General features: G+C 43.6%; 1 pseudogene; it reads right to left on the bottom strand.

Annotated features, from left to right (window-relative positions):
- Positions 1-503: 503 nt before the first annotated feature.
- Positions 504-1,446, bottom strand: LOC100154933 (olfactory receptor 13A1-like; annotated as a pseudogene).
- Positions 1,447-14,195: the final 12,749 nt, after the last annotated feature.

The raw sequence follows: 14,195 nt of genomic DNA, 5'->3' as shown, positions 1-14,195 counted from the left end.
GCCCCCTGTCCTCTGAGGTCCCATTCACCACAACCCACATGCCCTGAGCCCCCTGGACATGCCGCTGTGTCTCCAGCAGCTCCCACACCACAGGCATCCAGGCAAAGCGTCACAGAGCAGTGTTCGGTGTGCCTGGCTTGATGGCAACCAGAAACTGAGTCTGGAGGTTGTCCCTACAGAATATCGTGGGTGTGACACGTTTTGTCCTGTCACTTGGCATTTTCACCGAGCACACGCCTTATTGCCAGTAGTTAATGCAAACGTCAACGTGCTTAAGCTCCCCATCAGTGTAGTGTCAAAGGGTTTTCAAGGGGCCCTATTTCTGCTGGTCTAAATTCAAAAAGGTCTAGAGCACATGTTTCTAAATAGGAGATACTGTGTGTCGATGGGTTTAGTCTTTGGTTCCTGGTAGAAGATGCCACCTACTGAGTACGTTCTAAGTAACGATAACTCAGAGTCTTCCGCTTCCCTGAGCCAGCACTTCCCACCTGTAGACAGTGCATCTACAGTTTTCCTGCCCAAAGTGTGAAGACATTCCTGAGGGCTGCCTTGACATCCTTTTTCCTCAAGGTATAGATGAGAGGGTTCGAGGTGGGGCTCACAGAGGAGTAAAGCACAGCCATCGCCTTGCCCGCCCCAGGGGAGTAGCTGGAGCCAGGGCTCATGTAGGTGTGGATGACAGTGGAGTAGTTCACGGTGACCACCAGCAAGTGGGACCAGCAGGTGGAGAAGACCCGCTGCTTCCCCTCGGCCATGTGGATCCCCAGGATGCTGGCGACTATGCAGCCATGGGAAGCCACGGTGAGCAGGAGCTTCAGCATGGCAAAGAGGACATCAGCCACAACTGTCATGGTGTCGTTCAGATATGTGGAGGGACAGGAGAGCAGCAGCAGCAGAGGAAGAGAGGGGGATCTCACAGAAGGAGGGCTCGACCACGTCGGGCCCACAGAAGGTCAGCCGCAGCATCAGGCAAGTATTGACTCCAGCCCCCAACATGCTGGTGCCCCACACGGCTCCTGTTAGCACCGCACACACCCAAGGGCCCGTCATGGAGCCATAGTGCAGTGGCCGGCACATGGCCACGTAGTGCTTGTAGGCCATGGCTGTGAGGAGCAGCGTCTCCCCTGCCACCGACCATGACAGGAAGTACATCTGGGCCATGCAGCCCCTGTAGGAGATGCCTCTCTTCTCTGCCATCAGAATCTCAAGCAGCTTGGGTACCACAGGGCATGCACAGATAACATCCAACACCAACAAGCTGACCAGGAAGAGGTACAGAGGGGTGTGGAGCCCAGAGCTGCAGCTGATGGCCACCACGATGAGGGAATTGCCACAGAGTGCCATGGTGTAGAGGGAGAGGCAGAGGACAAAGAAGAGGACCTGGAGGTGTGGTGCCTCCAAGAGGCCCTGGAGTACGAACTCTGTCACCTGAGACTGGTTACTCATGGCCTTGAACTACTCTGCTCAGACTCTTTCTTGCTCTGCAGATGAGCTGGAAACAAGTGTGTGAAATTCATCATCCACATAAGTAGGGCAAGGTGCCGTCACATCTCAGACCCACCTGGAATGAAAATAATTTTATATTTCATTAGACTTGTGCCTCCCCAGCTCACGAGCCCCTTGAAGAGAAATGGGCAGGAGCTCTGTCCATCCTGTTGCCACCCCCCTGGACTGGGGCTCACGTCCATCTTCCCAAGTGCACTCTCACACCCGTCACAACAAAATGACCTCCCCGGCAGAGCCCTTCAGGAGCATGGTGTCCACAAGTTCTGTCCTGGCCACCCGGGGTCCAGCCTCACCCTTGCTCCAGTAAACGTAGCCTCCTGTTCCCTCTGCCCAAAGCCGACTCTGCCCCTGACATGTGGGCATCCCCTGATGAGCTGCCCGGGATGGTCATGAGCTTCCTCCTCAAGCAGCATCACACCCTGACCTGTATAGTCTGGGCTCAGCTGAGGGAGGCCGTCTGCTTGGGGACAGGGCCAGTTCCAGGGGTGGGCAGGAGGCCTGGGCACAGGGCACTTTGCCTGGAGTCAGGAGGGGGAGCTAAGCTGCTGAGGGGGGACAGGTGTGAGGTTCCAGCTGGGAGGCACCATCGAGATGAGGACAGGAAGTCCGGGCAGAGAAAGGGCAAGAGGTGATTCGGGCCGTTTTGGAAGAGTGGGGACCTCACAGGCAAGGGTCGGGGCAGACACACGGGAGGGAGCAGAAAGAGGAAAGGGTGCTCCTGGAACCTGATGTTGCTGTTTCCGCCCCCAGTGAACGCCTGGTCCCTGGCATGATGCATCCAGGCGCGGGGAGGGCAAGCTCAAGGACATTTCCCATGGCCCTCGTCCTAGCTGATTCTGCGCTGGGATTTTAGAAATGAGCCCAGTTGCAGATGAATTTCATGTTTCTCAATCGTGTGTGTTGGGAGTTCCCATCGTGGCTCAGCAGAAACTAATCCAACTAGTATCCATAAGGGTGCAGGTTCGATCCCTGGCCTCTCTCGGTGGGTCATGCATCCAGCATTGCCATGAGCTCTGGTGTCAGTCGCAGATGCAGCTCAGATCCGGCATTGCTGTGGCTGTGGCCTAGGCAGGGGGCTGTAGCCCTGATTTGATCCTAGCCTGGGAACTTGCATACACTGTGGGTGTGGCCCTAAAAAGCAAAAAAAAAAAAAAAAAGGTCTTGTTTGTTGTCCATGACCATAGACACAGCAACATCTCAAGAGAGAACCTGACGATGACAGGTGCATAAGCCTCAGCTCACTGCAAAGGCCATGCAGGCCTGGGCACTTCAGAATGACGCACGGCTATCGAGGTTACAGCACCCCACAGAACAGTCCTAACTGGAATTGCTTTCAGGACCGCCTGCCTCAGGCACAGTCCCCATCTCTACACACGCAAGCCCTCTCCAGACAGTGAGGAGATCATTCCTGAGGAAGCAATGGCCACTGTCACAGAACAGATCACAGGATTATTTCTTACTGGGGTGGGGGGCCATTTCTTCCAACCCAAACCCAGATCAGCTTAAAGAAAACACCACTGTTGGATTAAGATGGCAGAATAGAAGGCCTGGAGTTCAACTTCTCTCCTAAAAACAACAAAATCACAACCAAATGCTGAGCAATCTTCTACCAAATGAACTGGAAACTTTCAAAACGATATCCTACTTCAGAAGACAGAGAAGGCCACATCAAGAGGTGGGGGGGGGGCGGCGATTATGCAATATAAGCAACCCCATACCTCCTGAGCAGGAAGCTCCACAGACTGGAAAGTAACTGTATCACAGAGACTCATGACAGTTCTGAGCCCCACATCAGGTCCCCACACCTAGGGATCTGGCATTGGGAAAAAGAGCCCCTAGAGCCCCTGGCATTGTGCACAGGAGCTCCATGGGAATGGGGGAAATGGAGACCCCATTCTTGAAAGGCGCACACAGACTTTCACATGCACTGGATCCCAAGGCAAAGCGAAGTCTCCACAGGAATCTGGGTCAGACCTGACTGCAGTTCTTGAAGGATCTCCTGGGAAAATGGGGTGAATGTGGCTTGTTGAGGGGGAAGGGCATTGGAAGCAAAGCGCTCGGAAATATTCAGCAGAAAAAAGTGCCTTTCTCTGGAGGTGGCTATTTTGGGAAAATCTGGCCCCACCCATCAGCGCTGAGAAGCCCCAGGCCAAACAACAACCCAGGTGGGATCACAGCCCCACCCATCAGTAAACAGGCTGCCTAAAGACCCTCCAAGCACAAAGCCACCTCTAATCTCATCCAGAGACAAAGCCCCCACCCCACCACCAGAGGGATAGGAATCAGGTCCACCTACCAGTGGGCAGGCACCAGTCCCTCCCATCAGGAAGCCTACAGCAAGCCCCCCATACTGACTTCAGCCACAAGGGGGGCAGACACCAGAAGTAAGAGAAGCTACAAATTGATTATCTGTAAAAAGGTCACCACACCAAAAACCTGTAAAAATGAAAAGACAGAGAACTATAACTCAGATGAGGGAGAAAGAAAAAACCCCAGAAAAACGGCTAAGTGGTCAGGAGATTCTCGGCCTCCAGGAAAAAGACTTTAGACTGTTGATGCTGAAGATGATGCAAGACATTGGAAATAAACTGGAGGCAAAGATGGATAACTCACAGGAAACACTGAGCAAAGAGATACAAGATATCAAACTTAAGCAAGAAGATATGCAAATACAATAACTGAAATAAAAAAATTCATTAGAAGCAGCCAACAGCAGAATACAGGAGGCAGAAGAAGGAATAAGCGAGGTGGACAGATTAGTGGAAATTATGGATGAGGAACAAAAGAGAGAAAAAAGACTGAAAAAAATGAAGAGAGTCTCAGAGAAGTCTGGGACAACGTGAAACGCACCAACATCTGTATTATAGGGGTGCCAGAAGGAGAAGAGAGAGAGAAGGAGACAGAAAAAACATTCCAAGAGATAACAGCCGAAAACTTCCCTAACATGGGGAAGGAACCACTCACTCAAATCCAGGAAGCACAACGAGGACCATATAAAATAAACCCAAGGAGGAACACCCCAAGACACACATTAATCAAAATGACCAAAATTAAAGACGAAGAGGAAAGCTTGAAAGCAGCTAGGGAAAAGAAACAAATAACATACAAGGGAACCCTGATAAGGTTATCGGCAGATTTTTCAGCAGAAACTCTGCAGGCCAGAAGGGAGTGGCATGCTATACTCAACATGATGAAAGGAAAAAACCTCCAACCAAGAAAAAGCCGCTGTGAACCACAGACATCCCCACACACAGGTTTGTCAACTAAGTCAAGCACCCCTTTGAGGGTTTCCCGACCTGATCGAGTGACGAGTTGTACTGTCACTGTTCTAATCATGACTTTGTGGTCTCAAAGCAGGGGATATGCCTTCCCCAAGCTCGTAGGGGCAGCCCGTGATCAGGAAAAATATCCCTGCCGAAAATATCAGGTCTCAGTGACAGCAGCACCTTCCTGACTCATGAAGCCTGAAGGGGTTCAGTGCCCAGAAGATGCCAGCAATATGGGGAAGGGGCCCCAGCTTCTGAAATGGCCTCAGTCAATTGATTTAGTTCTGCATTTAGAGGAACAACCTCGGACGTGTCCTTTAAACACATCATTCTCTCAGTGAGACTGGGGTTAGACCCTCTGGGCCTTTTCCCCCTTCAAGAATGAGAACAGCAGAGTGAGCTGTTTCCAGTGCCAGGAGAACCTGGAGCCAGAAATGGGCAGAGAGGCTGAGGCCCGGTGGAGTGGGGGACAGCTAGGAAAGCCGGCCCACCTGTAAAAGCACAGCAAACCCCCATCCGGGCCGGGCTGAGCCTGGAATGGCTTCTTTGCAGTCAGCTCTTTTAATAACTGGATAAAACCGGAATCTGTTAGGCGTGCCTGTTCCCTCAAAGACCAGTAAGCAGTTCTGCTTATTCTTTGTAGACTTTTTGATGATGGCCATTCTAACTGGTGTGAGGTGATACTTCGTAGTAATTTTGATTTGCATTTCTCTGAGAATTAGCTATATTGAGCATCTTTCACATGCTTTTGGCAATCTCTGCGTCTTCTTTGGAAAAACATCTATTTAGGTCTTCTGCCCATTTTTTCACTGAGTTGTTTGGGTTTTTTTTTTATATTGACCTGCATGTGTTTGTTCGTATATTTTGGGGACAAATCCCTTGTTGGTCACTTCATTTGCAAATATTTTCTCCCATTCAGTGGGTTGTCTTTTAAGTTTGGTTTATTTTTGTTTCATTTATTGCTTTTTAGGGTCACACCCATGACATATGGAGGTTCCCAAACCAGGGGTCAAATCAGAGCTAGAGCTGCTGGCCTATGCCACAGCCACAGCAATGTGGGATCTGAGCCGTGTCTGCGACTACACCACAGCTCATGGCAACGCTGGATCCCTGACCCACTGAGGGAGGCCAAGGATCAAACCCACATCCTAATGGATACTAATCACATTCAATTCCACTGGGCCACAATGGGAACTCCAAGTTTTGTTTATTTTTGTTTTTCATTTCCATTACTTCAGGAAATGGTATCCAAAAAGATATTGCTGCAATTTATGTCAAAGTGGGTTCTGCCTATGTGTTCCCCTAGGAGTTTCACAGTATCTGGTTTTACATTTGGTCATTAATCCATTTTGAGTTTATTTTTTGTATGGATTAGGGAATGTTCTAGTTTCATTCTTTTGCATGTAGCTGCCCACTTTTCCCAGAGCCCCTTATTGAAGCGACTGTCTTTCTCCATCATATATTCTTGCCTCCATTGTCAGATAACTGACCATAGGTGCATGGGTTTCTTTCTGGGTTTTCTCTCCTGTTCCATGGATCTATATTTCTGTTTGGGGGCTAGTACCATACTGTTTTGATGACTGTGGCTTTGTAGTATGGTCTCAAGTCAAGGAGCTTGATTCCTCCAGCTCCGTTTTCCTTTCTCATGATTGCTTTGGCTATTCGGGGTCCTTTGTATTTCCATACAAATTTAAACTTTTTTTTCTTCTATCTCTGTGAAAAATGCCATTGGTAATTTGATAGGGATTGCTTTGAATCTATAGATCACCTTGGGTAATATAGGATTTTTGACAATATTGATTCTTTCAATCCAAGAATATGGTATAGCTTTCCATATGTTTGTGTCATCTTTGATTTCTTTCACCAGGGCCTTAGAGTTTTCAGAGTACAGGTCTTTTGCCTCCTTAGGAAGGCTTATTACTAGGCTTATTTTACTCTTTTTGATGTGATGGTAAATGGGATTGTTCTTTAATTTCTCTTTATGATATTTTGTTGTTAGTGTATAGATATGCAAGAGAGTTTTGTATATTAATTCTGTATCCCACAACTTTACTGAATTCAATGATTGGTGCTAGCAATTTTCCGATACCATTTTAGGATTTTTCCATATAGAATTATGTCACCTGCAAACAGTGACAGTCTTACTTCTTTTCCAATTTTGATTCCTTTTATTTCTTTTTCTTCTATGATTTCTATGGCTATGACTTCCAAAATTACCTTGGATAAAAGTAGTGAGGGTGGACAACCTTATTTTTGCCTGATCTTAGTGGAAATGCTTTCACCTTTTCACTACTGATAATGATGTTAGCTGTGTCTTTGTCATATCTGGCCTTTACTATGTTGAGTTGAGTTCTCTATATGCCCACTTCCTGGAGAGTTTTTATCATGCATGGGTGCTGAATTTTGTCGAAAGCTTTTCTACATCTGTCGAGATGATCACATGGTTTTCATTCTTCAAAGTGTTAATGCAGAGTATCACATTGGTTGGTTTGCAGATATTGAAAACTCCTTGCATCCCTGGGACAAATCCTACTTGATCATGGCGAATGATCCTTTTGATGTACTGTTGGATTTGGTTTGCTAATATTTTGTTGAGGATATTTGCATCTGTGTTCATCAGTGATACTGGCCTGTAATTTTCTTTCTTTTTTTTTCCATTATCTTTCTCTGGCTTTGGTATCAGGGTGATAGTGGCCTCAAAGAATACGTTTGGCACTGTTCCTTCCTCTACAATTTTGTGGAATAGTTTCAGAAGGATAGGTGTTTCCTCTTCTCTAAATGTTTGATAGAAGTTGCCTGTGAAGCCATCTTGTCTGGACTTGCAGTTTAAATTGGAAGTTTTTAGTCACAGTTTCAATTTCAGTACTGTGTTTAGTCTGTTCGTGTTTTCTATTTCTTCCCGGTTCAGTCTTGGAAGATTATACCTTTCTAAGAATTTGTCAATTTCTTCTAGGTTGTCCTTTTTTTTTTGCATATAGCTGCTCATAATAATTTCTTATGATCCTTTGTACGTCTGTGGTGTCAGCGGTAACTTCTTTTTCACGTCTAATTTTATTGATTTGAGCCCTCTCTCTTAGTTTCTTGATGAGTCTGGCTAAAGATTTATCAAGTTTACTGATATTTTCAAAGAACCAGCTTTTCATTTCATTGATCTTTCCTATTGCTTTCTTCGTCTCTGTTTCCTTTATTTCTGCTCTGATCTTTATGATTTCCTTCCTTCTACTCATTGGGGGTTTTTATTTTTTATTTTGATTGATTTACAACATTCTGTCAGTTTCTCCTATACAGCAGAGTGATCCAGTCATACATATATACACTCTTTTTCTCACATTATCCTCCATCATGTTCCATCACAAGTGATTAGATCCTGTGCTATACAACAGGATCTCATTGCCCATCCACTCCAAATGCAAGAGTTTGCATCTACTAACCCCAACGCCCAATCCATCCCACGTCCTCCCCCTCCCCGCTCACAAATGAGTCTGCCCTTCATGTCCATAACTTGTCGATTTTGTAGATAGATCAGTTGTGCCATATTTTAAACTCCACATCGAAGTGATATCATATGGTGCCTGTCTTTCTGTTTCTGACTTACTTCCCTCAGTATGAGAGTCTCTAGTTTCATCCATGTTGCTGCAAATGGCATTGTTTTGTTCTTTTTATGGCTGAGTAGTATTCCATTGTATATACGTACCACATCTTCTTAATCCATTCATCTGTTGATGGGCATTTAGGTTGCTTCCATGTCCTGGCTATTGACACTACTGCTGCAATGAACATACAGGTGCATGTATCTATTTCAATGAAATTTTTGTCTGGATATCTGACCAGGAATGGGATTGCTGTATCACATGGCAGGTCTACATTTAGTTTTCTGAGGTATTTCCATACTGTTTTCCAAAGCGGTTGTACCAATTCACATTCCTACCAACAGTGTAGAAGGGTTCCCTTTTCTCCACATCTTCTCCAGCATTTCTTATTTGAGGACTTATTAATGATGGCCTTTCTGACTGGAGTGAGGTAGTACCTCATCATAGTTTTGACTTGCCTTTCCCTAATAATTGGAAATGGTGAGCATTTTTTTCATGTGCCTGCTAGCCATCTGTATGTCTTCTTTGGTGAAATTTCTCATTAGGTCTTCTGCCCATTTTCCAATTCCGTTGTTTGTTTTTTTGTTGTTGAGTTGTGTGTGTTGTTTGTATATTTTGGAGATTAAACCTTTGTTGGCTGGGTCATTTGCAAAAATTTTCTCCATTCTGTGCATTGTGTTTTCATTTTTTTAAAGGTTTCCTTTGCTGCGCAGAAGCTTTTGAATTTAATTAGGTCCCATTGGCTTATTTGTGTCTTTATTGTCTTTATTCTAGGAGGTGAAGCAAACAGGATATTGCTGTGATTTATGTCAAGTGGTATTCTGCCTATATTTTCATCTAGGAGTTGTATAGTGTCTTGCCTTACACCTAGATCTTTAATCCATTTTGATTTTATTTTTGCATATGGTGTTAGACAGTGTTCTAATTTCATTCTCTTACATAAAATATTACAAGCCACAAAGGGGAAGCAACAAATCACATATAAAGTAATTCCCATAAGGATAGCAGCTGATCTCTCAACAGAACCTCTATAAGCCAAAAGGGACTGGCAAAATACATTTGAGGTGACGAACCTAGAACCAAGAATATCCCACCCAGAAAAGCTCTCATTCAGATTTGGTGGAGAGATCAAAAGCTTCACAGACAAGAAAAGGCTAAGAAAATTCAGTACCTCCAAACCGGCTCTACATCAACTCCTAAATGAACTTCTCTAAGCAGAAAATGAAAAGCCACGTTAGAAACTATCATATTAAAAATGAATAGCTCACTGGTAAAGGCAAAGATAATTTAAAAGTAGGAAAATCACCCATTGACAAATATGATATCTAAACCAGCAGGCACGAGAAGAGGAGAGGACAAATGCAGAACATTGAAAATGCATTTGCATTTAAGAGGACCAGCAAGACAAAACAATTCTGCACACATATAGATGGATATGTCAAAATACGAGGGGGGACCACTGGTCAAATAACTATAGTGGTCACACACACAAAAAAGTAAAACCAAGCCAAACCTAGCACTAAACATGGTCAGCAAATCCAAGAAAAGACAACAAAAAGGAGAAAGGAAGAGAAAATACCAAAAATAGCAATCCAAAAAAAAGTTCAAGTAAATGTCAAAAAATGCATACTTATCCATAATTTATTTGAATGTAAATGGATTAAAGGCTCCAATTAAAAGAAAAAGACTATCTGAATGGATTCAAAAGCAAGACCCATATATATGCTGTCCACAGGAGGCTCACTTAAGATCTAAGGACACATACAGACTTAAAGTGAGGAGATGGAATAAAATATGACGTGAAAATGTGTATTATAGAAAAGCCAGAGTAGCAATACTCATATCAGACAAAATAGATTTTAAAATAAAGAAGGCCACAAGAGACAAAGAAGGACATTACATAATGATGAAAGGATCAATACAAGAAGATGAAATAGCAATTTTAAAAATACACGCACCCAACATAGGAGCAGCACAAAATATAAGGCAACTACTAACAGCCAAAAAAGGGCTAATCGCCAGTAACACAATAATAGTGAGGGACTTTAACATGCCACTTACAGCAATGGACAGATCATTCAGACAGAAGATCAGCAAGGAAACACAGGCCTTAAATGATACACTAGACCAAATAGATTTAACTAGTATCTATAGAACTTTCACCCCAAAGCAGAAGAATATACTTTCTTCTCAACTGCACACAGGTCATTCTCCAAGACAGATCACATCTTGGGCCACAGAACAAGCCTCAATAAATTCTAAAAAGTAAAATGATTTCACTTTGGGTTTTGTTTATTCTTCTTTCTCTAGTTGCTTTCCGTTGTTTCTTTGAGATTTTTCTTGTTTCCTGAGGTAGGCTTCTACTGCTATCAACATCCTTCTTAGAACTGCTTTTGCTGAATCTCATAGTTTTGGGGTCATTGTGTCTTCATTTTCTTTTGTCTCTAGGTATTTTTTATTACCTTTTTATTACTTCAGTGATCCACTGGGTTTTAGTAGCACATTGTTCAGCCTCCAAGTGTTGGTGGCTTTTTTCTTTTTGCAGTTTTTTTTCTTGTAGTTGATTTCTAATCCCACTGAATTGTGAGGTTGAAAAAATTCTTGATAGGATCTCGATTTTCTTAAATTTACTGAGGCTTGGTTTACGCATCAACATGTGATCTATCCTGGAGAATGTTTCGTTTGCACTTGAGAAGAATGTATTCTGCTGCTTTTGAATGGGATGATCTATAAAATTTAATTAAATCTACATGGTCTGATGAATCATTTATGGCTTCTTTTTCCTTATTGATTTTGTCTCTGGATGATCTGTCCATTGATGTGAAAATCCACTGCAATTATTGGGTTAATTCGATTTCTCCGTTTATATCTGTTAGCAGTTGCCATAGATGCTCCTGTGCTGAGGGCATATATATTTCCAATTGCCATACCTTCTCCTTAGATTGATGCTCTGATCATTATGTAGTGTCCTTCTTTGTTTTTTGTAACCATTTTTATTTTAAAGTTTATTTTCTCTGAAATGTGTATTGCAACTCCAGTTTTCTTTTTATTTCCATTTGCATGGAATATCTTTTGCCATGCCCTCATTTTCAGTCTGCATGTGTGCCTAGATCTGAAGTGGGTCTCTTGTAGACAGATTATATATATATGGGTCCTGTTTTTGTATACATTCAGCCAGTCTGTCTTTTGGTTAGAGTACTTATTTATTTATTTATTTGGTCTTTTTAGGGCCACACCGTGGCTTATGGAGGTTCCCAGGCTAGGGGTCTAATTGGAGCTACAGCTGCTGGCCTACACCACAGCCACAGCAATGCCAGATCTGAGCCATGTCTGTGACCTACACCACAGCTCACGCCAATGCCAGATCCTTAACCCACTGAGCAAGGCCAGGGATTGAACCCACAACCTCATGGTTCCTAGTCAGATTTGTTTCCACTGCACCACGATGGGAACTCCTTGGAGTATTTAGATTTAAGGTAATTATCGATATGTGTTTCTTATTACCATTTCATTAATTGTTTTGGATTTCTTTGTAGGTCTTTTTTCTTCCCTTCCTCTTTTGTTCTCTTCTCTTGTGGTTTGATGGCTATCTTTAGTGCTATATTTGGATTGCTGTTGTGTATGGGTATGGGTGTGGGTGTGTGTGTGGGTGTGTGTGTGTATCTATTGCAGATTTTTGTTTTGTGGTTACCATGAGGTTTTGATACAGCAGTCTCTCTCTCTCTCTCTCTCTCTCTCTCTCTATATATATATATATATATATATATATATAGATAGATAGATAGATAGATAGATATATACATACACAAGGTTGTTTTCAGTTGCTGGTCTCTTAATTTGAAATGCCTTTCCAATACCCTGCATTCATACTCTCCTCTTATCACTATTGTTGGTTTTGATATCACATTTGTGTGTGGATGATTCCCTAACTTTATTTTCTGTTTGCCTTTACAGCTAAGCTTTTCATTTGTAATTTTCTTCTTCCTATACATGGCCTTTCTTTTCCATCTAGAGAAGCTCCTTTAGCATTTGTTGTAAAGCTGGTTTGGTGGCACAGAATCTTTTTAGTTTTTGCTTGTCTTTAAATCTTTTGACTTCTTCATCAAATATGAATGAGTACCTTACTGGGTAGACTATTTTTGGTTGTAAGTTTTCTCTTTCATTACTTTTTTTTTTCTTACCCTCTTTTTTTTTTTTTTTTTTTTTGGCTGTGCCCACAGCATGTGGGGTTCCCAGGCCAGGGATTGAAACTGCAGCACAGCAGAGACAATGCCAAATCCTTAACCACTAGGTCACCAGGGAACTCCCTCCCTTTCATCACTTTAAATATATTGTGGAAGAGTTTCCATCATGGCTCAGCAGTGACAAACCTGACTAGTATCCATGAGGATGCAGGTTTAATCCCCGGCCTCCCTCAATGGGTTAAGTATCTGGCACTGCCATTAGCTATAGTGTAGGTTGCAGACACAGCTCAGATACCACATTGCTGTGGTAGGGGTATAGGCCAGTAGCTGCAACTTTTATTCAACCCCTAGACTAGGAACCTCCATATGTAACAGGTGCAGCCCTAATAAGCAAAATAAATAAATAAACAAACACACAAATAAATAAAAAAAATAAAATAAAACATATTGTGCCACTCCCTTCTAGCCTACAGAAATTTTGCTTAAAAAAACCAGCTGAAAACTTTATGGGGATTCCCTTGCTTGTTATTTGTTCCTGTTCCCTAACCGCATTCAATATTTTCTCTTTGTCTGTAATTTTGTTCAGTTCGATTAATATGTGTCCGGGGGGCTCCTCCTAGGGCGTATCCCTGTGGGACCCTCTGCCCTTCCCAGACTGGAGTCTTTCCTCTCCCTTATTAGGGAGGTTTTTGGCTGTTGTCTTTTTGAACATTTCTCCATCTCTAACACTATCGCCCTTCTCCGTCTGTGATGCATTTAATGCAAATGTTGGTCCATTAAATGTTGTCTCAGAGGTCTCTTAGACCTTCCTCATTTTTTTCCCCTTTATTCTACTCATTGGCAGTGATCTCCACCCATTTGTCTTCCAGCTCACTTATTCACCCTTCCATTTCATGAATTCTGCTACTGATTTTTCCAGTGCTTTTTCACTTCACTTATGGCATTGTTCCTCTCTGTTTGTTCTTTAATCTTCTAGCTCTTTATTAAAGGTTTCTTGTAATTTCATGGTCTGTGCCTCCATTCTTTTATATTTCTTTTGTTTTTTGTATTTATAGGGTTGCACAAGTGGCATGTGAAGGTTCCCAGGCTAGGGGTCCAATCAGAGCTACAGCTGCTGACCTACACCACAGCCACAGCAACGTGGGATCTGAGCCATGTCTGTGACATACACCACAGCTCACGGAAACACCAGATCCTTAACCCACTGTGTGAGGCCAGGGATCGAACCCACAACCTCATGGTTATTAGTCAGGTTCATTAACCATTCAGGTAGGTTTCCTATCTCCACTTCACTTAGTGTTCGTCTAGGATTTTGACTTGTTCCTTTACCTGAACATAATTCTTTGCCACAGCATTTTGTCTAACTCTCTGGTTGTGGTTTCCTTTCTGCAGGCTGCAGGGTTTCAGCCACTTTTGCCTCTGGTGACTTTCCCTGGTAGGTGAGTTCTGTCCAGGGTCTTTCACCGAATCTCTGGTGGGAGGGACTGCTTGCTGCCTGCCCACTCGTGGGTGAAGCTGCGTCTTGTCCCTATGGTGGGAAGAGACATGTGAAGGGCTGTGTTTAGAGGTGGATGTGTGCCTGGAGGAGGTTAAGCAGCCACTCTGTGAATGGGTGGGGCTGTGCTCACTCTATGGTTGTTTGGCCTGTA

The sequence above is a fragment of the Sus scrofa genome, chromosome 14, assembly GCF_054392235.1.
Source record: "Sus scrofa isolate SSC_HxYL_T2T_F1_AM1 chromosome 14, Sscrofa_HxYL_maternal_Yorkshire_Landrace_v2.0, whole genome shotgun sequence".
Classification (NCBI taxonomy): Eukaryota; Metazoa; Chordata; class Mammalia; order Artiodactyla; family Suidae; genus Sus; species Sus scrofa.
The sequence above is the reverse complement of the archived record's forward strand: the minus strand, read 5'-3'. Positions and strand labels throughout refer to the sequence as shown.